Below are 15,548 nucleotides of genomic sequence, written 5' to 3'. Positions count from 1 at the left end.
TTCATCAGGTTTTTGGTCAAGAACATCAATAGATAATATTTGTACTGCTGCCATTTGGTCCATTTCTCACATCTTTATTGCTCATTACATGATAGATTTGATTTCTGAGAACAGAGCTGCTTTTGGTTCTGTAGTACTCAAAAATATCCTTCGATGAGGACCATACAAGGTTCATCTAGCTGGGACTCTGCCCCTTCACTTGAGGAATGCATGGAAATTACAACATCAAATACAAAAGTTATGTACTCAGCATCTATTTTCATTCTTCCTGAACTTCCCACCCCTCTAACTCCTTCCCTTTTTTCCTGGAGAAACCTAGGGGGTGATACTTTGGGAACCAATTGTTCCTTATTTCATCTCCAGTTTTATTTCTATTGCTTATGCCTTATATGCTCTTTAAAGTATCAGCCGTATATTTCTGTGTGGCAGCAAACTTGATATGAGGTATGCTAGGTTGGTGGGGCATTATGGGTAAAGGGAGAAGCTCAAGAGTTGGATCCTTGAATCTGGGAAAAGCAGACGAGCCAGATCTGAGGTCCTATCCGAAACACAAACGTTAAGGAAGAATGAAAATAGGCAACATAAATGCATCATTATGGTGAGTACATAACTTTTGTTTTACAGGGTATGCCAGATTTAAATGACCTTGATGTTTTTTTCCACTTCCATTAATGGTTAGACAGCCTATGCTCTCTTCCCATGTACATACCATTTTGTTTTTAGCTTCTCAAAAAGAATCTGCCAGAAAAGTATACAAGAGAAAGTGGAAAAGATTCTCTCTTTGGGCTTTGAATAATGAGCTTCACTCTTTCTGTTTTCCAGTTTCTGTGGTCCTTCAGTTTTTAGCAACTCTTTTTAAAGAAAGCAAGTTTTTCTACAATTAAACTGCATTTGGCAGCAATTTCTAATTTTCACATGGGGACAGAAATTATTTGTTGGCCTTGTCCAAATTATGCAAGGCTTTTCTGAAAGGTATTTTACGTCTAAGACAACCAGTAAAGGGATCCCTCACTTCCTTGGGATCTAACAGTAATAATACAAGGTTTAATTCAACAACCTTTTGAACCTTCAGCTAAAACTGATTTAAAATTCTTTCATGGAAAACAGTTTTCTTACTAGCCATTACTTCTGCAAAGAGAATATCTGAACTCCAGGCTCTTTCATCAAAAACACATTTTATATTTTGTTTTTATAAAGATAGGGTTATTTTACGGACAAAACTTTCTTTTTTACCCAGAGTAGTTTCTGAAAATTACATGAATAGGTGTATTCATTTACCAGTCTTCTTTTCAAACTTCATCTTTTTGATATACACAGACAATTACATTTTTATCTTCATATGACTGAACAAATTAAAAAATCAGACCAGCTCTTTGTCTCCTTTTCACAGAAAAGGCTAGGTTACCCAGTCTCTAAAGTCACTCTAGCTAAATGGATTGCAGATTGTATTTCTTGGATCTACTCTCAAAAAGGCATGACTTTACCCAAACCTCTCAGGTCTCATTCATCCAGATCCATGGCTGCTTCATCTGCTTTTTGGTCAAAAACATCCAATGATGATAAATCTACTGCAGCCGCATGTTCCAATGCTCATACCTTTGTCACTCATTACAAAGTGAACATAATTTCTAGAAACAGAGCTACCTTTGGTTCGGCAGTACTCCAGAAGGTCCTTCCTTAATAGCCTCCCAAGATCAAAGTAGCTGGGGACTCCCATGAGTTGAGGAAGAATGAAAAAGAAAACATCAGATTTTAAAGTTATGCACTCACCATAACTTGGCATCTTTGTTGTCTGTTTTCATTCTTCCTTAACTTCCCACCCATCCATTTTTTTCTGGAGAGACCTATAGAAATGTATTTGGAACTTACAGTTCTGGGTTTGAGCCCTTGTCTTTTCTCTGTCAACTATATCTCTCTGTTTTTTCTATAGGGTTCTATGGCAAAAAAGTCTGTCAGAGGTAATGGGGATGGACTAGTGCATTATGGGTAGAGGGAGGAGCTCGAGAGCTGGATCAGAAGTCTGGAGTATGCGGCTGCGTCGGGTCTGAGGATTGGATCCAAACCCCATGGGTTGAGGAAGAACAAAAATGGACAACACAGATGCCTAGTTATGGTGTGTACATAACTTTAAATTTTATGAGGAACTGACCAAAAATATTAGGCGAAAATCTGGACAGCTGAGAGGTATGCACTGCAGTATTCTGAATGGTATTTGAAAGTATAAGTCTGTGCTTTGATGTGTATTCAGGATTTTGTTTTTAAGTTAAAGGAAGGAGACAGAATATTGTTTGCTGCTTATTGGGCCTCAACTTAATATATTTCATCATTTCACTTCTCCAGAATGCACACCTTCCATAATTTGTTTTTTTAATTGTTTTAAGTTTGCTGAAGTATGGAAAACACTTTATTGACCTCCATGTATAGTCTCACACTGACCACACTAAAAAAGTATTTGAACAAATGTATCCAAGTTCCTTAACTTGACCTCTCCGCTTTGTTTTGATATTTAAGGGCCACTACAATTTAAATAAAAGAAAATCATATGCCAGCATACCATGCTACTGGAATGTCAACTGCTTTCCTCTGACATAAACCTAGCTCTTTAATAGACGTGTTAGGCATTCTCATGGTTGAAAACTATATCATAAATGTAAATCAAGTAATACAAAGTAAGCCACTAACAACTTTATTTTAAATAAAGGGAATGTATCCCAGTCAAATATTTAAAAGATGGAGATTTTGTTACATCTAATTGTTACATGTTCCACGTTTGAGCACATGCATATGTATGTTTGTTTGGAAATATCCCTTCTTACAGACATCATTTTCACCTTACTGTGATACCTAGGGTATGTGTCCAGTAATTGCAAAACAATAAAAATGTTTAGCTGTATTGAATATTTACTGGGCTTTGTACTTGTCTGCATGAGCTCGTGTGCAGCCTGAGGGACTTGTGTATTGTGGTAGGAATCTCTCTCAAGAAAAGACAAAACCGTCTTTAATCTTCCGTTGCTTGTTTTTTGCTTATTGCCTTTCAGGATCCTCTTCAGATGCACTTAACTTCATGCTGACAGTCCCTAAATGATTCGCAGGCACACATGCTTATAATTCAATTATGTTGTGTTTTCCCCATCTTGCAGTAATCAGATAAGATCTGATCAATATGTTCTTTGGGAGCTTTGTACTCATATTGTTCTGACATTCTGTCAGGATGCCCCAAGCATTCCCAGAACACCAGACTAAAAATCTAATAGTTTAATATTGTTTCCTCTGACACAGACATGACAAGACTGCATTAGAGTGAGGTAACTTCATGGCTAATCTTTGTTTTCTCTTCAGTCATTCCTTAAAGAGGAAATAGTGATCTTTATGTACCACAGTCATTTCCAAATGAAGCAATTCTGCCTGAAGGGTATTAAAAATTTAAAGCTGCATCCTGTACTTCACTGAAAGAGTTGTATAACTTTTCTGCTTCCAAATGCACAAGGTTATTCCCCAGGCACCACTGCCAATTTCAGCACAGCGCACATAGTGAAGCCCATTTTAGGATAACTTGCCTTTCAATGCAAAAAAGTGTGTGTGTGTGTGTGTGTGTGTGTGTGTGTGTGTGTGTGTGTGTGTGTGTGTGTGTGTGTGTGTGTGTGCACGCGCACAAGCACTAGCACACATCTTGGAATGTACATGCCTTCTATTCAAGACTGGTTCCATACCTTACATCCATGGCCTTTCTGTATCCCAAATTCAATGAAGTGAGTATTGGAGAATAAGTGAGTGTAAAAATGAGAAGTAAAATTACTTGTTTGACAGACTTCACATGTAGTAGTGGTGGGTCTACTTCATGTTGTCGTAAGCTGACAATATCGAGTCTGATATTGTCAGCACAACAATGTCGAAAGTGAAGAACATTGTGCAAGTAAATGAAAATCTCCGTAAGAGGAGATTTCCGTTTACCTCAATGTAGTGGGGTCTCAGAGTTGGTATATTTAAGTGGGGGGGGGTGCAGGGGGGCTTGCCCCCCCTGCCTACGCCATTTATTTATTTTTTTTTAATTTGTTTTTTTTTTTTTTACGTTATTCGATGTTTTACTTGATCAATAAAGTTTGACCTGTATTCATTCGATTAAGTAAACTTTCGATAACGTGATATAGACGCATAGTGGTTCCTATTTCTAAAAAATGCACTAAGGCTTTCCTTTTTCCTGCTTATCCATATGATTGCTGACCACCGAGCATGCCGCATGATAATATGAAATCAAGTATAGCAAGAAATTAAGGAATACCATATTTTTACATGGGCTGACAACAAGAATGCAATTTAGATTATTATTCTGCAAGGAAGACGACTTTGGCATGCAGTTCTTGAAGTTAGATTAACATTGCTTTCTGCAATTGTTTTGGCATGGTATGAACTGGTAGTTGTTGCTTAGTCAGCTATTTATAGTTCAGTTTGCTTTGAATTAAAGGAATCCACAGACACTAAGCCATTGTTATGTCTTTCTGTATTCTGCCTTGCTGCATACCTACCACAAAATACAGTAAATTACATCACAATTATATTCATGCCAGGCCTACTTATTATAACTGTTCATGTCTTTTATGCCTTTATAGATTTTCTACTGTATTTAATTAACAACATAACACCCTTTGAGTACAGCAGCCTTTTTAGGGGGAAGGTTGTTTTGTTGCATACTTTAGAGACACACTTTATTTCTCCCTTCTCCAAAATATTAGAGAAGTGCATCCATATGCAGCTGATGCAATACCTAACCTCAAATAACCTGCTCTCAGAAACACAACATGGCTTTAGGCCCCAGCACAGCACCACTACTGCTCTACTATATTTTACTAATACAATAAAGCAACATAGAAACAATGGTCTGGTTATATCCACCATGTTCTTAAACTTGTCAAAGGCATTTGATACTGTCGACCAAAAACAACTCCTCATTCAACTCTGCTCACTAGGACTGTCACAATATTCCTTGTCGTGGTTTCTTAGTTATCTGGAAGGCAACAAACCTACTATTTCTTTGAACCAGTTACTAGAGGTATCCCTCAGGACTCTATCCTGGGCCCTGTCCTAGTTAATGTATTTATGAATAACCTCCACACCTCCACTCACCATGCTATTTTAGTTCATTATGCACACAACTCAGCATTAATATGGGCAGCCTCAACAATAAAGCTCCAAGACATTACCCAAAAGTCCTTCTCCTCTGTAGAAACGTGGCTGAAAGAATCAAACCTCCTACTTAACGCCAAGAAAAATAAAAATAAAATAAATGCTGTGTCAGTAAGAAGAATGCAGATTTATTGTTCCAAAGCCAATAGTAAGCGCTTTCGCCTCTTCACCCAGAGACTTCTTCAGACTAAGGCTTTGTAATAAAAACATGAATTTATATATTTAGATAGCTCATTAACCAATTAACATTTTTAAAAACATAGTGCCATTAAACATTTTTCTAATGTGAAATAAAAACAACATTAAAACATATACATATGAAAAAACTATTCATATATAAATCACCTAAACTGTCTAAATCAATGTTTCAACCCTTTTTTTAAAATACATTATAAACTCTTCCCTATTATTTAATCCTGGAGGGAAACAGGCATTTAGTCTTACTTGCCAACAATATTCCAACCACCCCAACTCTTTTTCAACATTAACAATATTGGCATGAGAATGTAGAGCATCCAAAACTATGCATTTAAAATTTATTTTTCCTTTCTTCTCAGCATAATGTTTACTCATAGCATTTTTCATATCTGCATGTGTAATAGCATAATTGTGTTCATAAATTCTTCTGCATAATTCTTAGTTCTCCCCACATAAAATGATCTACATTCCAGGCATATTAGTAAGTAAACTACATTTTTAGCTTTACATGTAAACCTACCTGGGACCTGTACTACTGTTTTTCCCACTAACAATTCATTACTATCAGTGAATAAATATTGACAGTAGTTACAGTTATGACACTTTACCATCCCTTTTCCTGACTCAACTTCCTTTACCTTATTTAATTTACTCTGGAAATAATCTTTGAAATTTTTAGCCCTTTTTTTGCACAAACCTGGTTTCATTTCCTATCTTTTCAACAATTTCTCTATTTCCTTTCAAAATCCCCCAATTTCTCCTCACAATGTTTTTTATTACATTTGAGTCTGTACTATTTTGTACTGCTAATGCTGTCATAAAACTCTTAGTTCTATTCTCAACTTCATTACTATTAGTATGACCTACCATATTTTTTCTTTTTTCTACTTCTTCTGTAAACAAACTTTCTACTTCCCCTTGTGGATATCTTCTTATTTCCATTCTTTTACAGAAGTTCATAGCTTCTTGTTCAAACAACTTATCTTCTTTGGTCAAATTACTTATCATTTTAAGTTGTCCCTTCACTATATTTATTTTAGTTTTCTTTGGATGCAGGCTGGAATAATGCAAATACATATTATTTTGAAAGTCTTTCTTATATATTTTAGAAATGTCTGTTTTCTTCTTTGTATATTGTAAGATCCAAAAAAATAATTTTGTCTAAACTGTAACTATGACAGAATATTATATAAGAACAAACATTATTAATATAATTTAAGAATTTTTCTAACTCATTTATTGAGCCATCCCATATTAAAAGGACATTGTCAATAAACGGTAACAACTTGACTATATATTTATTAAATTCACTCTCTAATATAACATAATACTGACACTGAAACTGTAACACAGAAAACTTTTAGGTGTTATAATAGATGACAATCTCAAGTATTACCAGCATATACTACACACCAGAAACTAGGCTTCCTTTATAAGATCAATGGATTTCTTCCAGATATGGCAAGAAAAAGTCTAGCCACCACCTTCTTATCACTAGCCACCACCTTCTTATCACTAGCTCTCTTATATGCTACTTCTATCTAAACAAACTTTAACAAAATTCAAAGAAAGAAACTTTCCACCTGCTAAAATAAAATAGCTAAATTTGCCACCACTTTCCCTCATACAACCCACCTTTGTCATAGCTTAAAGTAATTAAACTGGCTTGAACTGCATAACTACCTAACATATTCACAACAAACTACAGCACACAACCACATTCATCATCCAGAAGAATACTCTCCACTACAAAACTTTTTACTGCCCTACTGTCCAGCAAGGGACCTCTTTTCTAGTAACATATTCTTTCTACTCAGAAATAAGTCAAATAATGTTGCAGGTGACTAGCTGTACTCCCAGTACATTGCTAAACTCTGGAATAGTATCCCCATACAAATAAAACTCTCCGACAAACTCAGTACAGTAAAATCCATGTTGTCTGGGACTCGAGCAACTGGCATTTGATTGGCTTGTATACCGACATACAAGCCGATCAGAAATGGCAAAGCGGAGCCTGTTCTGTTCAGTGCTGAAGAGCAGGCTGTTCTCCGTTGAACAGAAGCGGCTCCGGTTTGCGATTTTTGATCGGCTCGTATGCAGGTATACAAGCCAATGAAAAATCACAAAGCCTATCAGTTTGGGAATCTGCCCCATAGTTAAATCAGATGAAACTAGACAACACTGGGTACAAAAATTATATACTTACCATAACGATAGATCCATTTTGTCTGATTTTCATCCAGTTCAGCCTTCCTCCCAACTGCCCTCTTCCAAATTGACACAAATAGGCTCCTGGTGGCCGAGTTGCCTCTGGCATACTCTGTCTGTGAGCAGCCCTTACTGTCTGTCTTCCAATCCTACCATTTTTTCTTCTATTTTGGATTTTTGAACAGGGTTTATATGATTATGTGTATATAGATAAATAAATATTGATATGCTATCTTATTGGGGCAAACTGGATCTGATGTACTGGAGCTCAGAGAATTATGGGTAGAGGAGGAGGAGTCCGAGCCCTGGAACCGGAGAGTTTCAGAGTCAGTGCTGAGGTCGTAGCCTGTTAGCTCTGACAAACCCATAGCTGAACAGGATGAAAATCAGACAACATGGATCAATTGTTATGGTCAGTACATAACTTTAATTTTAGTTTACTACTTACTATTTTACTGCATCCTAACTTTCTGCCTTCTAACCTTCGCTCTGTTCAAAATACAAGTCTTTCTTATATAATTTCTCATCCTTGAAAATTTCATCTAAGTACTAGTCAACTGATATACCTCTCTTTCATTTAACCATATCTTTCCTCAGTACTTCTTTTTTTCTACCTTAAATTGATCTTTAATTGTAACTGCTGATCAGAAACCATGCTAGGTAATAGGATACATGGCTCAGAATACTGTTTGATAACCTCAAGCTTTGCCACTACAGTAATATCTGTGCTGCTGAAGTTGCATTTTTTTTCTTTCATATTTGTCATTCATGCATTTGTTCATTTTCCTGATATTTGTTGTATTCATTTTACAGAGGTCACTGTGTGATGAGATTTTCTCAGCAATCTGGTAAGGGGAACCGTACTGTTTGCCTCTGTCAAATTGATCATAATATAGTCACTGAAAGATTACATTTTCCTTACTTTCTCCCTCACATTGGGGAAGGTGCAAGGGGATTGTTTCATGCAAAAATTGTTGTTGTGTTTTTGTCAGTATCACTGTTGACCTCCTAAGTTTTAAGATGTTTTGGATTTGAATAATCACATGTCAATTAAACAAGACACAGTTATTCATAGTGGACTGCTTTGCAAGAACTGGACATATGGCAGAGAACCCATCCAAGATGGGTCACCAGTCTAGTGTAGGATGCACACATGGCTAGCATTCCATAAAACACTAAAGGATTGTATTAAATATGATACCTTATCTAGTCCTGTAACCTTGCTATAATAGGCCTGTTTAATCACAGTGGAAAATTAATCTAAATAATGGATCCAGTCCACCTAAATGCTTATTGTGCTGCATCCTCAGAGGAGCATTCAAGAATTTCTGAAAGTATTTTTTCCTTAAGGTGAGTATTTCTCTACCCTTTTTCATAGCCTAGACAACAATGTGCATCACCATCAAGAGTCAATGTATGATTTGTTAAAACCTGTCTGAGAACTTATAAAAGTTATCCTCCATGGCTTCACCAAATTCCTCACATACTCTTTCTTGCATTTCTGTGACTGCCACAGCCACTGCTTTGTAGACTTGTTAGTACCTACCAATCATAATGAAGCTGCTTGCCAGCACTTAGTGGAAGGCCTTCTTCATTAACTTGATTGCTTTTTTCAGTACCAGTATCCATCATCTGGTCTAGAGTTACCACAATGGGAGATATCGATCATCTTTTGGCCACAGCTGCCTGATTCTACCTGATACTGCCTACAGTATAGCGGTCTTGAACAAGATCTCCATCCTTGCATAAAAGTATATATTTTAGAAGAGGGAGTTGGACTCATCTCTCAGTCTCACACAGAAGCATTCATTAGGGATTTCTAGGATACTCTCACTTAACATTTAGATTTCCTATGTCTCCCAAGGTGCCGCCCGGCCATTTGACCAAATATACCACCAAATGCTTTTTATTTGAAAGCTCAGTATCTCTCTTGATCAGAGTAACCAGAACATATTATATCAGATGTGATGACACAACTAAAAAGATGATCAGCAGCATTTGCTCTTGTACCAGGTACACATATTATGAACATCTTTCTGTTAGAACATGGCCTTTGCTATTGGTAATCCATAACATATTTACATATATGAGGCTTAAGGGATTATGGTCTGTTCTGTGGTTTTGACAGTCCATGAGTAATAAGAGATGGTCAAACACAGTTCACATCTGGCAAGCTGTTCCTCATAATTACACCTCTCTATGTTACCAGAAAGTCTATATGTGACCATTGAATTCACACAGAAGAACTACACAATCAATAGTGATTAACTACTGAATACTTTACTAGTGATATTTGGAAGTACAAATGCTCTGAAAAGCTGTTCAGTGGATATAGACAAACAGCAGACATTTTCCTACTCCAAGTAAAGTACTAAGGTGAAGAAGACCTGTGTTCCAGAGGGACAGATGACTTCACCAAGACGTCTCATCTTCCTTCATATACAATTTTCATGGACAAGATAGTAAAGCACAAAAAAAAAAATCTACAGACCTTCCAGTCTTGTGATGTGATGGTTGCATTTTTGTTGTTTACTGATGATGCTGCACTCTTAGTCTCTGGTGACTATGAATTCCAACTTGTATTGTTTTTTTTTTTTTTTGCTGTGTGTTGTGTAAAGTACATGGAAATAAACTCAGCACTTACAACTCATAGGTCAAGGTTATCAGTCCCAGAAAAGAGTGGAATGGTTTGTGTAGGTGAATAGTGATCTGCTGCTTCATGGTGGAGTAATTTAAGCATGAGAGCCCTTGCTCATGAGTGATGATTATGTTAACAGGAGGCTACTAGATCTGTGCATTGACAACAGTCCTAGGGCAAAGGTCTCCGTTTCCTAGTCAGTCTCTGTCCCTATCCTCACTTAGGTACATGAGTTTGGGGAGTGACCAGAAGAATGAAATCATGAATACAAATGACAGAAATGAATTTCCTTTGCATTGTGACTGGTTTATGCTCCATGACAGAATGAGGAGCTCTGCAACCTTGGAGAACCTTGGAGTATAGCTGCTGCTGCTTTGTTTTAAGAGGAGCCATTTCATATGGTTTAGGCACTTAGTGATGACTCCTTCTAAGTGACATCCACAGAATGTTTACCAGGCAATGACCACTAAGGAGCCTGAAAAGAAGACTCAGGACATCTTGAGGAGACTTGTTCTAATACATCTGCTTGAAACTTACCACACTCTTGAGCAATACAAGCAAATGTAGTAATGATGAAAAATTATTTTTGGGGAGGATATCCTCATATTCCTCAGCCTAGATTATTTTCACTCTGAAGACATTGCATCTCAAAGAAAGAATGATTTCTGACAGGCTGTGTAAAGCCCGTCTTGTTCTTTCCCAAGAGACTGTGAGATCAGGCAAACTGTAATGAGGACACATCAGTAAGAGTTCCTTATACATATAACTCGATAATTAGCGACACATGCATTTCAGCACTCAAGCTATTATGCTCAAATAAATGAGCTATGAGTGTGTGCAAGCTAAACAAAAATGTAAGTTTAAGGGATTGTATCTCTCAGTTTGTCTGGGAATGCCGCATGATTCCACAGGGGGAGTTAGTGAAAGTAATACCAGAAAGCTGGCAGACCACTAGGAAACTGCAGTGTTTTTAACCTTTTTAAAAGTATTTATTAACACACACACACACACACACACACACACACACACACTTTTCTTGTGAAAAACATCTCTGTATTTTTTGCTTTTTTTTTTTTTTTTTTTTAGAGCTCTTTATTCTAGCTCACTTAAAAATTATATTTATAATGTATTAATAGAAAATAAATGGATATGAGTGACTGAAATCTGATGGAACCCCCTGTGTTATTAATAAGTTGTCATAATTTGAAATATTTAGACTAAAATAGCCACCATAATATTTTCCATATGACAACACACTTAAGACTTTACTCTGACTCAAACCTATCTGTTTGCTGTTAACTTCCAAAAAAGATGGTGAAACATAATTAGCTGTTACCAGTTGTACAGACAGTTCATTAACGTTTACTTCTGTCTGTGTCTAATAATACCTTCTTAACATTTACTTAGGATTTTATATTAATCTGTGAAATCAGCATTCTCAAAATAATGACTAAATGTAACAGGTGTTTCTTTCTGAATTCTGTTATCTGCTATACAAGGGCAGTATGCAAAGCACATCTTGGCAAAACAGCATACCATTCTTCAAAGTACAGTTCCTAATGTTAGAGTAAATGAATCCTTCAGTTCATTTGCTTGGCAAAAGAAGCAGAAGAAAGTCAAAACTTGTTTGAGGTTACTTTAGTTGTCAAGCTGTAAGAAAAGTGTGAGTTTTCACATGCATTTGCTTCTGTTTGAACTGCTGTATTTTGTTAAGCTGCTGACAAACTGTATTATGTCATATAATGTTTGGCTGCATGTGGCCTTTAATGAACTCTGTGATATATTAAACTGCCTCTGTACAGCAAACTGGAAAAGAAGTACTGTATTTGATTTCCTTTTACCTCAGTACACAGTGAATTCAAAGTGCTAAGAGGATAACAAGCTTCAGACCAATGGCTGTTATTGCATAGTGGGGATTTTAACTCATTCACTCCAATAAAGCTCTAGACGTTTACACTGTAACTTCCAATGGGCAGAGCCTAAGCCTTTTGACAGACTCAAATTATGCACTCACATTTCAAACAAATGTTTATATCTCTGGAACCACAGGTGTTATGAAAGAAGTATAAATGACAAACTCTTCAGCACAAACTATTTTTTACAGTGGTAGTATTCTTTAGGTTCTAGGTCTTAAACTGAATTTTATAAGTCTTAATAAACACAGTAACTATTATGTTTGTAATATTTTGTAAACAGCTTACAATATCTCAGCAACCATTCAAGTTACACACATACTGTTAGCCGCAATTTGTAAATCTAGCTGAGAGCTTTCATATGAGGCTAAATAGTTCTGTCTGTGTTACTTGGTTGTTGAGATATTTAGAAAAAATGTGAAAATTATATCTATATAAATTAATATAATAAAAACAATATTTAATATATCTTTACCTGCAATAGTCAGAGTCAAATATTAGTGCAGTTGAGTTTGCCACAGTGTAAGCTTTAAGACAAAATCTTTTAAAACCTTGTACATTGTATCGTTTTGGAATTATTGATGCAAATATGAACAAACAATATTTGACATAGTAGGAATTAACTCCAGATGCACCTTGAACTGTTTCTTTATGTACCCTGAAAATAATTTGTAGACATAGAATTGCATAAGTGTTAGCCCAGATGTTCCCAAAACCAACAGTGCAGTAGTTCAGAAAATGAATAAGTAATCTCATTAACACATACATAAAGTCCATCATGCCAGTTTAAGACATCCTGTTTATTGCATGTACTGTGGATTTTATGCGTTAAAATCAAATCTGTGTGTTTCCCCTTCTGACATTGTGTGGGGTTTCTTATTTGAAGTAACAGTGATGCAGATTTTGTGATAAAAAATGACACCAGATAGGATGTCACATGTCTGTGTCAGCTACAGAAAGCACTTGAACTGAAATATAACTAAACAGGCTAGTTTGTACAGGGGAGGGGTCAGAAGGTGTACTTATGTACTTACTTGTACGCAGGTGTGTTATGGCAGTGTCCTGGAAACCAGTACTGTAAGTTGTTTGAGTTCATACTAGACTCAGATCTATTCTATTTTTTTCTGATTTGTTTGATGGCTGTGCTTTAGTGAGCAGAAACACTTGCAACAAATCCTTCAATCCTGTTTCTTTTGTGTTTTCTTGGAAGAGTAGCCATAGGTACTGCAGTTTCTTCCACGGATATATGCTTCATCTAGTCTTGCTCGTGCTTCCAAGAGTTGGAACATCCACAACAGTCCTGTGTCTCTCACAGATGTCCTTCATTCACACTGCCTCAGTTGTAAATGGTTTCTGTGCCTGCTCAAAACCCACTCTGGTAGCTTTCCAGAGCTTAGAATACCATCCTCTGACTCTTTGTGATATGGGATTAGTTAAGTTTCTCCCATCAGGGTAAGGCTAACCCTTGAAACAGAAAGTTTTTCAGTCTTTTACTGTCGGCTGTAGGACTCACACAGTTAAATCTCCTCAACAACCTACAATGGCATATTGGAGCTTCCAAACTCAGTTAAGAGCCTTTTGGGAACTTTGCTTCTTTTTTATACTTTCCTTTTATACTTTTGATTTCTGTTTTATTTAATACGTATGTGTGTGTGTAGTTTTTATTTTCATTTTCTTGCTGTTTACTATTGGTGTTAATTCCTCTGGGAATTGTAACTCATTATTATGTTGTTTGTGTGCTTAATACTGCTTTTAAGTAGTTATAGGGGTTTTATAAAGTGTTGTATGGCTTCTGCTGGGAAACTGAAGTTCTGAGGTGTCAGCTGAATACTAGGCCTCATTTTCCTGTTGTTTATCCACCTTTCTTGGACATTCTGACAGGAAAATATAGCATTTTTACTTGTTTCTTCGGCTATATGATATTTACTACTGATTTAATACATCTGTATCTGTTTTTATTGTTAAATCAAGATTTACTACATATCCATATTACTTTATTTGCATTTTCTTTGGATTTTATTTTTATTTCTGACAACAGAATCTGTAAGTAAATGCTTATGTTTGCTGTTGTAAAAGGTTTTTTATTTGATTTAAGGGCATATATTTATTTTTTGTCACTAAATGGACAAGTGAATTTTTACTTGGTACTATAATTGTGCATGCTGTTGTTTACTATACTGTGCAGTTTGTAAAACAAGGCTTAACACAACTGAAATTGTTTCTGCTATATTTTATGCAGTTTAGGCCCTATTTTTCTGTGTGGCAACATAGTTAATAGTTTCTATTATTGCTGCCCTCAGTCAGTCCTTAACATTGTCAGTGTATTAGGCTGGCTGGTATTTTTTTCCCTACCTTGATGGATCCTGATCTCTCTTGTACGAGCTGGGATTCCAAGAGAACATTCAAAAGTATTTCTAGACTCCAAAAACATGTGTGCTGTGTAATGCATGCAACTGGAAACATGTTGATATGGTTTGGTTTTTTTTATATTAATGTATGTTTGCCTGTGTTTTGAGCGATAATTTAATAAAGTTTTTAAAAAAGTCCTTTTTGACTCCTCATAGGATTGTGTTCTTGGGGTGTCAGCAGGAAACATCAGTTCAGAGTTTCTCTTCCACAGGAAAAAATCTCTAAAGCTATTTCTTTTCCGTTTTATTTTTTTAAAGCACCTTTATTGAATTAGCACTTGTGATATAGGCAAGCTTACATATATATAAAAGTAATAAAACCATAGTAACAAGTTCATATTAACAAACTTTATACACATCAGATATTGTTTTATAGAATATAACCAATCCAACATTACATAAATTGTTCAATTCATATCTTCTCATAAACTTCATTTCTCCTCCAGAATACTTTTTTGCATGTATTGTTCCCACAATTGTCATATTTGTCTGTGTTATTTACTCCTACCATTTCTAAAGATCCCACTTTCTGTTCTTTTATCTCTGTTGCAATATTCGCTACTTCAGGTATGGATGGCTTAGCCTGTGATTTCCATTTTCTAGTAGTTGATTTTTTTGCAGCCACCAGAATTAAACTTTACAAGGCCAGCCTTACTATATTTAGGCAATTCAGATCCGGTATCCCAGCTCAAAAAATAATTTCTTTAGTTACACTCATTTGCTCAGACAGTATTCCTGGCAGAGTCCTCTATAGGGAATTTTTAAAGTCACCAACTCATTACAGTCTGAGAACCTATGCTCTCATGTACCTCTTTCATCCCCATTACACCTCCAACATTTGCCATCTACCTGAAGGTAAATTATTTGGAGTCTACTTGGGGTTTAAAAGTACCTGTGCAAACATGTACAGGCAAAAATCCTAAATCTTCTAGATTTTGTTGCATATTTGAGAGCCAGTCATATATCTTCCTGTTCTTTCTTTGTGAATCCCTTATCTAATAT

The 15,548-nt window shown here is 36.0% G+C and overlaps 1 protein-coding gene across 1 annotated transcript in view; it reads left to right on the top strand.

Moving 5' to 3' along the window:
* Positions 1-15,548, top strand: part of PAPPA (pappalysin 1) — a 3,990,201-nt gene that overhangs the window by 2,591,701 nt on the left and 1,382,952 nt on the right. The gene's annotated exons all lie outside the window — the stretch shown is intronic.

The sequence above is a fragment of the Protopterus annectens genome, chromosome 16.part0, assembly GCF_019279795.1.
Source record: "Protopterus annectens isolate FY-2018-M chromosome 16.part0, PAN1.0, whole genome shotgun sequence".
In the NCBI taxonomy this organism is placed as follows: domain Eukaryota; kingdom Metazoa; phylum Chordata; order Ceratodontiformes; family Protopteridae; genus Protopterus; species Protopterus annectens.
This window is presented reverse-complemented; position numbering and strand designations above follow the sequence as displayed.